Source organism: Boleophthalmus pectinirostris, unplaced genomic scaffold, assembly GCF_026225935.1.
Source record: "Boleophthalmus pectinirostris isolate CB_2022bp ecotype Guang Dong unplaced genomic scaffold, ASM2622593v1 HiC_scaffold_20, whole genome shotgun sequence".
Lineage (NCBI taxonomy): Eukaryota > Metazoa > Chordata > Actinopteri > Gobiiformes > Gobiidae > Boleophthalmus > Boleophthalmus pectinirostris.
Window position 1 is genome coordinate 23,334,559 of NW_026571153.1, and position 10,646 is coordinate 23,345,204.

The following is a 10,646-nucleotide window of genomic DNA, read 5'->3' on the forward strand; positions in this document are numbered from 1 at the left end:
GAGCCCAGGGTCCAGTATCTCCACAGCTCAGAGACACTTTGTCCCATTTGAAGAACTGGGACTGGTCTGGACTCACCCTCAGAGAGACTGTGGATAGGAACATGAACATCCATTACATTGTCAGGTCAAAGGTAGATGGAAAAGAAATGGGTGATGCACAAAAGGTAGGACAATGATGAGTGGGGCTCGATTTCCCCCCTTAAATTAAAATTCCACTGTTACTGAGAAATAAAAATACCATCCAAAATTATAAACATCAAAAATTATCATATATATTTTAAAAGGTTCCTTTTTTAAAAAAAATAATTTATAGGCTCTGTTTAAGAAGCGCGGCTTTTGTATCCACATTTAAGTGCTGCAGTTTTGCCTCCGCTTCATCCAAATTACATATTGTAAAACATGGGGATTATGGAGATAATTAATTAATTATAGTTTGTTCTAAATGCACATTCTTCTTTGTTCATTTAATCACTACAATTTGTTTTTAATGCACAAGTGTACACTTTCCAGCTCCCCAACAGCAGCTATAACTGTTTCTCCACTGTGACTGGTTTACACCCTGAGGAAAGCCACACTGCACTGGAACAGAGTGTATTTTATGTCAAGTAGTAATAAAAGATTTAAAAATTTTTTCTTAAATAACAGAGTGCCTTGGATTTTTTATTTTTTTTTTTATAAATTTTTTTTTTTTTTGTCTTATGATAAAATTATATATACTATATATATATATATATATATATATATATATACCTCCACATATACACCAAAAAGACAGAGCTCTTATCTTATGAATAGGAGTTAGAGGAGATACTCACAGTCCATGGCAGAGGTGCTGTTCATGTGAGGAGACCTACAGTCAGAGCTCAGACTTTTCTCTACAGGAAGTGACTCTCACTCACTCTAAAGTTTTTAACACTTCAGCTGTTCAGTTTGGGACAATCAATTAAATAAAACCTTTATTTCCCCAAAAGCCTTTTCCTTGAATGTAACACAAGATCATAAGGAAAAACAAGTCCACAAACACATTGATGAAACATTTAAAACAATCCATGAGGAGTTTAGTGCTACAGTTTGTTGAGCAGCTAAATCCTACACAGGACACAGACTGTGATGTGTCTGTGTCTTTGTTTGAGACATCACAACAAACATACAAATGTGTTTGATGTTATTTTCTTGGCGAGATTCACTTGTATTGGGCTCTGTGCACAACAGCAGCAGGTGCGCTCCACTCAGAGGGAGGCTCTGTGCAGTATTTCACTGTTATGTAACATCTGTGGGGCTTTAAAAAACGTCTCACTGTTAAAGCTAACTTTTATTAAAACGTTAAATCAAACATAACAAAATTATATTTGTTGTAAAGATAACCTATTTATCTGTGTCAATGATTTTGCCATTTAAAAAAATTCTGATAGGAAATTATTATCATTATTTGAATGACTTGATCTTGATTTTGTTTAAAGGGTCAGAAAAATGTGTTCCAGCATTCTAGATGAATCACAGTGTTTTAAAATTGAATGCAGCTTCAACTTTACTTCACAAACTGATGTAAAACTATGATAAATATTTACCACAGGTACTATCTCACTAAACAAAGTAATAATTCATCCTGTGACTTTATATGAGGGCTCAAAATAACTACAAACTCCAGCTGATTTCAATTAGACAAACCAAAAGATGATTTCAAAATGACTTTTATTTATGTGGTTACAGTAGGTGGAATGCAACTGCACACTTGCAAAATGCTTAGAAGAATTAAAAATAATAAAGGAACATGTGTTCACACAGAACAAAACATATGATAATAATAAGACCATAAGAATGTGTTATAAATAGGGTGGAAATATTAATCAAGGAGTAAACATGGACTGTACCTGGTGGGACTAAAGGGACTAAAGCAGGACTCATCTTATGAGAGACTCTCAGGACAGGTCCCAGTTCATTTGATTAGTATTTTAATTATTTTTCAAAGGAACCAGGTCTAAAGCAGTACTACAGTTCAGATGCTGAACTGAGCTGAACTCTCTGTAGTTTTTGTTTTAACTTAAATGGTTTTGGACTATGAATTTTGATTATGTCTATGGATTTAATGATTTGACTTCTGTGTTATAGCAATAACCCACTAAAAAATTACCAAATGACTCAATTTTTGTCTAGTTCTTTATATTTGGAAATGATGATTGTTTTTGAATCAGAATAACTTCTGTCAGTTCCAATACTCAAGGTACAACAGCGTTCCCTGGTTAAACTGATTGAAAAACACACTCTTATAGCACAAGTCCTGGTTTAGTCCTGGTTTATCCTGCTGTTGGTCTTGGAGTGATGTTTTAGAAGGCAGACAAGTGTTGTCATAGTCTGGTGGGAGGGGGGCACCAGGAATTGTAGTAAATAAGATGAAGGTCTGTCCTGAAGTTTTGACTCAATGGTTGGACCTGTTCTGTTTTACGCTGTGGGAGTTTTGAAGGCTTTGAAGATGCTCCAGAATGTAATGCAGACAAAAGCAGAGCTATGAGATACTTCCTTGGAGTACACAGGTTTACCACTAGGGCAACCAGAGAGGGGGACATGGGCTGGGAGCCCTGTGTGGTTAAACAAAGGGCAGAAGTTTAAACACAACAGAATCCATGCACTCCAAAGAAGTAGAAATTGCACAAGAAAAAATATATAGTTAAAAGGCCTTTATCAGGATGGCCAAAGCCAACATCCATCCATCCATTTTCTTTCGCTTATCCAGGGCCAGGTCACGGGGGCAGCAGTCTAAGCAGGGACTCCCAGACTTCCTTCACCCCAGACACGTCCTCCAGCTTCCAAGCCAACATCAACTGTATATATATTATGATATATGTATATATATATGTATGTGTGTGTATATATATATATATATATATATATATATATATATATATATATATATATATATATATATATATATAGTGTATTTTGTCTATGTTCTTATGGCTACTGCTTTTACATTGGCCTTGAGCATTGCTTTAATTTTCTCAAGACGATGTTTGATTTTGTTGCCACATTGTCACATTGTACTTGTTTCTGATGGCAAAAGAAGAAATTCTATTTGTCAACTGGGCAAAAAGTTTATTTTGGTCAAATATGTTTCACAGCTCATCCAAGCTGCTTGTTCAGTCCTGAGGAAGCAGTTTTGTCCAGTTGACAAATTGAATTTCTTCTTTTGCCATGGATTCTACCTGGATTGTTGTTTTTTGATCTCATGTATCTCATGTCCTCATTGTATTCTGGACTTGCACTGTGCAGAAGATGTGTCTTCTGTCAGACTGCTCCAGCTAATCACAGCCCTGCTCCTCAGACCACTGCCCCCCTGGTGTAAAAGTACACACAGCATCTGCTCTTGGATGAAGAAGGTCATTTCACTGTCAGCAGTTTTCTGGTCTTACTTAGTCCATATTGATGTCTGACTTGGTCCATGAGAGTATAACAAAACTACTGACAACAATTGATACTGGTAAGATGCTAATTGCATAGGGCACCTTTAATGTAACTATAAATATTGTAAAAAATAGTATGTATCCCCTGTCATTTGGTGTTCAGTAAAGGGAAAGAAATGTCACTGTCAAAATACAACATATTCAACTGAAAAGGCCTCATTTGATAAATCCTCTCATTCATTGCACAGTTTGGGTCCTTCACTTAATTCATTGGTTTAGAGCTGGTGCTCCTTTCAACCTGCAGAGGCCTTCAGTCTACAACATGTACAAGACAAATGTATACACTCGTGTACATTTCAGCATTAACATTTCATCTTAAGCAGCAGCATGCAAAACATGTAAGTCAGTAATTCAGTTATCAATTATGTGTATAGAAGTTACCTTTACTGCCAGCAGAGGGCGCACGGACAGAAGTGAAGCAGTTTAAAGGACCCAATTACGCTATTTTCTGATTTATATTGGAGTTGTGTTTTGTTTCATTCACACATGTTTAACACACAAACTTTGCATATTAGGCTGAGTTCTTCTCTCAAACAGAAATGCACATGTGGTAAAACAGGAAGTGGTCCACTGTGTGTTTAGTCTGGATTTATTACTGGTTTAGTCCTAGTTTAGTCTTGGCTTAGTGCTGGTTCAGTCCTGGTTCAGTCCTAGTATAGTACTGGTTTAGTCCTGGTTAAATTTCAGGTTTAGTCTTGGTTTAGTCCTGCAGTCCATGTTTAGTTCTGATTTAGTCCAGGTTTAGTCCAGGTCTAGTCCAGGTCTTACCTCTGGTCTGGTTGATGGTGATGGGAGAGTAGCAGATGTCTTCAGTTTTCACAGAGGAGTAAACTGGACTCTCCTCAGTCTCTGAAAGAGGAAAAAAAAAGGGGGAAAAAAAAGTTTTCTATTGAAATAAATGTCTGTATGGAGAGTCTAAACCAGCAAACAGTTTTCAATATTATATCAGAATAAAGTATCACTAAAACTTCATTCCACAGTACTGACACCTAAATAATATACTTGATATACTTGATTATCTTTCTAATGTTGCAAAAAGTGACAAAATTACTCACCTCTTTTTGTGAGTCTGCCTGGGCCTTTACCTGAAACACAAGAGCAATCCTGTTTCAGTTCTGTCCTAGTCCTTCAGTCCCGGTTCAGTCCTGGTTTAGTCCCGGTTTAGTCCTGGTTCAGTAAAATTTTGAAGCCATTTTATGTAACAATTCACTATATTAGTAATTCTATTAATAATTATGTTTTATTTTATTTTTCATTGAAAATTTTGAATGTATGAATATAAATTCTGTGTAGATTAAGGTTAGATTAGATTAGAGTCAGTCCACAATAGTCCTCTTTTAGTCCTGGTCTAGTGCTGGTTTAGTCCAAATTTCGTCCTGGTCTTACCTCTGGTCTTTTTGATGGTGATGGAAGAGTAGCAGACGTCTGCAGTTTTCACAGAGGAATCAACCGGATTCTTCTCTTTCTCTGTAAATGTAGAATTTGAGATGTTTTCACATTTTCTAAAGTACTTGTTATTCAATATCAACTTAATTAATGAGTTTCATCTTATATTTTAAGGCCATTTGACCAATCAGAAAATGGAATATTATGTTTTGAATTGTTGCAGTGGAACTAACCATTAAATCTACTTTCCCCCCAAATACACTGGTCCTGGAATAATAACATGATAATTCTTAGTCTAGTCCTCACTACAGAGTCAGTTTTTGTTCAGAACCAGTACTGTCCCATTCAGCCTCAGCTTGTGTGTCTCCTCTCTCCTCTCTGCTCCTCCCTCTCCTCTCTCTCTCCTCTCCTCCTCTGCTTTTCCACTTCTCAGCTCATCTCTCCCCTTTCTTCTGCTCCTCTCCTCCTCTCCTCATATCATCTCTGCTCCTCTCCTCTCTCCTCAGCTCCTCTGCTCACCTCTCCACTGACCCTCTCTCTGCAACTCTCTTCTCTTTTGCTCTCTCTTCTTCTGCTCTTATCTTCTGTCATCTGCTCCTCTGTCCTCTGCTCCACTCATTTCTGTTCCTCTCCCCTCTGCTTCTCTCTCCTCATCTGTTTTGCTTTTTGACACTCTGCTTCTCTGCCCACTGCTCCTCTCTCCCCTGCTCCTCTCCTCCTCTTCTTTTTCTTCTGTCCTCCTCTGCTCCTCTTCTCCTCTCTCATCTTCTTCTCTCTCCACGCTGCGTCCCCTCTGTGGGTGGGACTTCCTCACCCCCCTTTCCTTGACCTAGGTGTTTAGTGAAGATTAACTGCACAGCCCTATTCACCTTATTCGGCCCCGCCCACTTTTGTCTCTAAATGCTCCTAAACCGCTCTTTCTGGTGGTCGCCCTTCTGGTTAAATCATGTCAGTGAAGAATTTGGGAAAAGTTTTTTTTGCTAAAATACCAACAAGTCACACTGCACTGATTCTTTAATAGGGGCTTTAAAATAGCTTTATTGTATGTATTGAACTTATTTGCTGTCAGGATCAGCAGGCCCATGCAAAATACCTCTGGAATAAGGTGAATAGCCTCTTAACTGTTAGATGCAACCGGACAGAAAATTGTTATGAAAAACCACATCGTTTTATCTTGGTAGGAGACAAAAATAGAAAAAATAAACCACAATGTTAGAAATACATATTTTAAAGAGTTGCGCAGATGCAGCACAGTGACCACAATTTGTTCCACTCTTTGATCTTTTTTCCACCCACCACCCAACAGGCAAAACTCAAGTGTATGTTTGTTACGTTTTTGTTTGTTTTTTTATTAGTATTATGGCTAAAATTATTTGGGTTTAAAACATGTACATTGTAATCTCTGTCAGTAAAAGAATGTGGTTTGGAGTTCAGACTTTTGGACGAAGAAATAAACAAATAAAATATAATAAGAAAGCTTATAAATGTGTTAAGTTTATTTAAAACCTCTTTCTTGTCTTTGTTCATGAATTTTAAGGTGCACTGCGCAACTTTTATGGTTGAGATTACACCACTGCATGTTATCACTTTGCCTGGGTTAGGGTTGCTGGGAATGTTCCACAGTATGGCATTAAACTTATCTATCAAATATTTATTGAATTACACATTTTTATTGCTAAAAAAATGCATTCTTACTTTACGGCTTGCCTCGCTACTGAGGAGACCTCGCTCGGTTCAAAGACTCAGTTCAATAAAACAGTTCAACTCAGACCTTTGACCAGAGAGGACAGAGAAACAAGGAGACACAGAGCAGCTCTTTATCCTCTCTGCTGGACAAAGAACATTCCAGATAGACAACGCAACAAGAAGTCAAAACTTCCAGTTCTCCCTTCCAAATTTGTGCACATCTTTTGATGTGTTTTTATCCAAATTACTATAGCTAATCTGACAATATTTCCATATTGGTAGTCAATGGCCTTTTGGTTTAATTGGCCTTCATTTGGGACCACTGCTGTTCAGACCTCAGGGACACTGGGAAGGTTTCTTTTGTTCCTCTTTAAACAGAGGATACAGCGTTCCTTCAGCCTGACGCTGCCTGAGCCTGGAGTCATTGATTAGATCACGTGGCCTCCCTTCGTCTCAGCTCGCTTGATTCTTCAGACCTGGAGACTAGTGATTATTTCAAAGATTTTCTGCCCCAAAAGCTTTACTGAACAGGACAGCTGTAAGAGAGAGACAGATATGTGGTGAGTGCCTCACACCACAGTCCTCCCCCCTCAGAGCGCCCCCTGGCTGTGGCTCTGATTTGCCACCTGCTGGTGCTGTGTCCCTATGTGCTGTCCACTGTTATCATGGTCTCTCTCTGCAGACACATGCAAACAGGTGAGGGGCCTTGTCTGTGAAAAACTCCACTACTGCTGCAGCCAGTTTAGTAATAAAAATGTACATACATGTATCTATATAGATTTTATATTTTACAGTGAAAAATATTCCTTCACATTATTGATTCACTCCACTCTCGGTGGTGCTACCTGTTTGTCTCCATGGATGGAGATGTTTTGTGTGGAAATGTTCATCATTGTGGCATTAAAATGATTTTGTATTTATTCAAATGAATGCAGGTATTTTTATTCTTAGAGCCACATTTGCTACATGTGTCTCTTCTTGGTTTGTCACCAAAGTGATTTTTGATTTATTTACAAATACAGTGTGCAGTGGTCTGATTTTTGACACAAACTGCTGCTTTTATAATATTCTTTAAGGAGAATAGGTTAAATGTACAAATTTACAACAAAAAAACTATTACTTTTATTTGTTTGATTTATTGATTGGGGACGAGTATGTACTTTAAACAGTACAGTATTATAGCAGCCTTGAGTATTCCATTAGTATTTCACCATCTCATAATTGTAAAGTTACTCTTTTTGGTCTCTGCAGAGGAGGCCCCTCCCCCTGTGACGCGGGATTATGACATCACAGCGATTGCCACTGAGCATGACTTTTGATGCAGCAGCCTCCTGTGCACCTCTGATTCTTTGTTTATTTTATGTTGGGCACAAAGCAGAATGACCTGTTGATCTGGTTTTGGTTTGTGAGTTGGAGGCGATGCTCCTTCTGTTTGCTCTGCACAGAGTCACTATAAAATCATTTGAATATTGTCAAACACAGCGGTCCTTTCCCCAGTCCTGGTCCTGGTCCTGGTCCTGGTTTAGTTTTGGTCTTTTCAATACTCGTTATCCTGCTTCTTCTGAGCATGTTTGAAGTCCTAATCTGTCATTTAAATTCAGCATTCAGATGATCTAATTGTTAAAGTGCACTGTGTAACATTTCTGAGACTGTCAGCCATCTGTTTGTCCCTATGGAGATATTATTGCTTTGCCTGGAATGTTCCACAGTGTGGCATAATCACCATGTAAGCAAGTAGAGTATGGCACAAGGCCCAGTACAGTTAGATCTGTGGAGAAATCAAAATGACCACAGTGACAAAAGATATAATTTTAATGCCATACTCTCGAACATTTCATATTTCATCATTTACTTGGAGACAATCAGATGATGCGCCAACACACCACAAAAGTTACATGAGGTTTCTTTAAGTTCATAACGGGGTCATATAATTCCAGCTATGTGTGTGCCTTTTTCACTGTAATGACATTTTGGCAGATTTGAACCTGCCCCAGTTTCACTGTTGGCCTCAGTCCAAACTCATGCCTCATTCTTAAGACCAGGTCTTAGTATACAAGCACATTTCACAACTTTCATGGACCAAGTGAGAGTAAGCATTCCAATCTGACTTCCTGTTTGTGAATGAAATAAAAACAGTTTTAAATTTGATGCAGCCAGCACACAGCTGTCAGATACTGTCACTAGGAATTATCACAACAAATGTATGAGGACGCGAATTTAACTACCAGAACAAAGATTGGATAGAACCTCTTTAGGTTCTGATTTAGTCCTGGTTTAGTTCTGATTTATTACTGGTTTGTTCTTGGTTTAGTCCTGGTTTTAGTCCTGGTTTAATTCCTGTCTTTACCATGAGCTGGTAAAGTCCAATACGAAAACACGAGCCAAAACATGCACGCTGTAGCCATGTTCAAACTACAGCCGTGTTCAAACTACAGCTGTGTTCAAACTAAAGCCGGCTACAGGAAGAATATCCTCAGACAATACCCTCACAATTCCAACCAATCACAGCCAAGAGGGGCGGGGCTTTTACATTTGCTCTGTGTCTGATTCCTTCCTCTGTGCTTGAGCAAAAAATATCTTGCCCCAGTACAGACATATATGTACTGGGACAAATATGCAGAGTATGAGGTCAAAATAAGTCTGTTGTGTTCTGTCTGCATCTAATTACAAAGCATTTTATTGACCGATAATCAGGAAGTGCGCGTTTGGAGACTAGGTGTTTTGCCATCTTTACAGCAGCTCTCTGCTCTGGTTTCTGAAAGTTGTGAAAAGTGCTTTTAAATTCATTGTGGTGAGTAATTAGTATGCTCAGAATGCAAGTAAATGCTCATTTTTAAAACAGCTTAAAACAGTATAAATCAGGTACAACACCTTCATGTTAAAACTGCACTGTGTAACTTTTCTGGTGGAAGGTATCTGCTTCTCTCCATGAAGGTGCCGCCTGGAATGTTCCACGGTATGGCATTACATTTGTTTATCTATATCACAGGTGTCAAACATACGGCCCGGGGGCCAGATGCAGCCCTCCAAGACCTTTAATCTGGCCCCCATCTGATTTTCTACTAAAATATTTTTATTATATTTTCTATTAAAATATTGTTAATTTTCTGTGGTGTTTATCATATCAGCGTCTCCAGTGTCTCTGTACGTGGCCCCTCCCACCAGAGCAGCACAAATGAAGATTGTCTCTTTGCAAACGCTCTTAAAGGACGATCGTTTTGACTGTTGACCGTGACACCCTCATCAGCAAAATGTCCAACATGAAAAAAGTGGAGCCGAGTGCAGGATTTTACAACAAAAATTTACTCATTTCTATTTCCATACAAGTTCATGTTAAAACATTGTGTTGAAATTGTATTTTTCTTAAAGTTTCAGTTTGTTCATAATATTATAATATTTTGTAAAAGAAAGAGTTCATCAATTAAAAAAGATTTCTGTAATAGATTTGTGTTTCTCTGCACAAATATTTAAACTTATTGTTATTTTTGGGGTTTATATGACATGAGTTCTGATCCGGCCTCTTTTGGATTAAAGTAGGTTGGATACGGCCCCCAGACCAAAATGAGTTTGACACCCCTGATCTATATGAAGACAGCAGGTGGTATCATAAGGGCCAAGTTACATGTCAGGTCTGTGGAGAGGCGAGCCCATTCACAGTAAGAATGCAAGTTTTTAGGTCAATAACAGCTCATGTTATTGAGTAAATGTGCGATGGATAAGTTTAATGCCACAGCAGGACATCCAGGACAAAAGAATAACACATCTATGGAGACCAGCAGATGGTGGACTCTCCTCCATAAAAGTTACACAGTGCACCTTTAATACATCTTTAATATGTCCATTTTTAAACCTTTATTTAGATTCTAATACTGAAAATGTGCACTTTTGGTCATTTTTACATATCTAGATAACACCAAGATCATATTTTATACAGTGATGTACGCAGAAAAATCATTGTATTTATTTTCACCTGCAATGTTTCAAAATGCTACAGTTTATTTTCTTTGTGGTTTAAATAAATAAATAATAATGATAATAAAATACATTGTGAAATATTTCATACAAAGTTAGTTCACTGTAACACAAATTCAGTCCAGTTACTAAACTGAACTTGTG

At 37.9% G+C, this 10,646-nt stretch overlaps 1 protein-coding gene across 1 annotated transcript in view; it reads left to right on the forward strand.

The window, feature by feature from the left end:
- Positions 1-10,646, forward strand: part of LOC129409736 (uncharacterized) — a 100,471-nt gene that overhangs the window by 83,847 nt on the left and 5,978 nt on the right. The window lies entirely within an intron of this gene.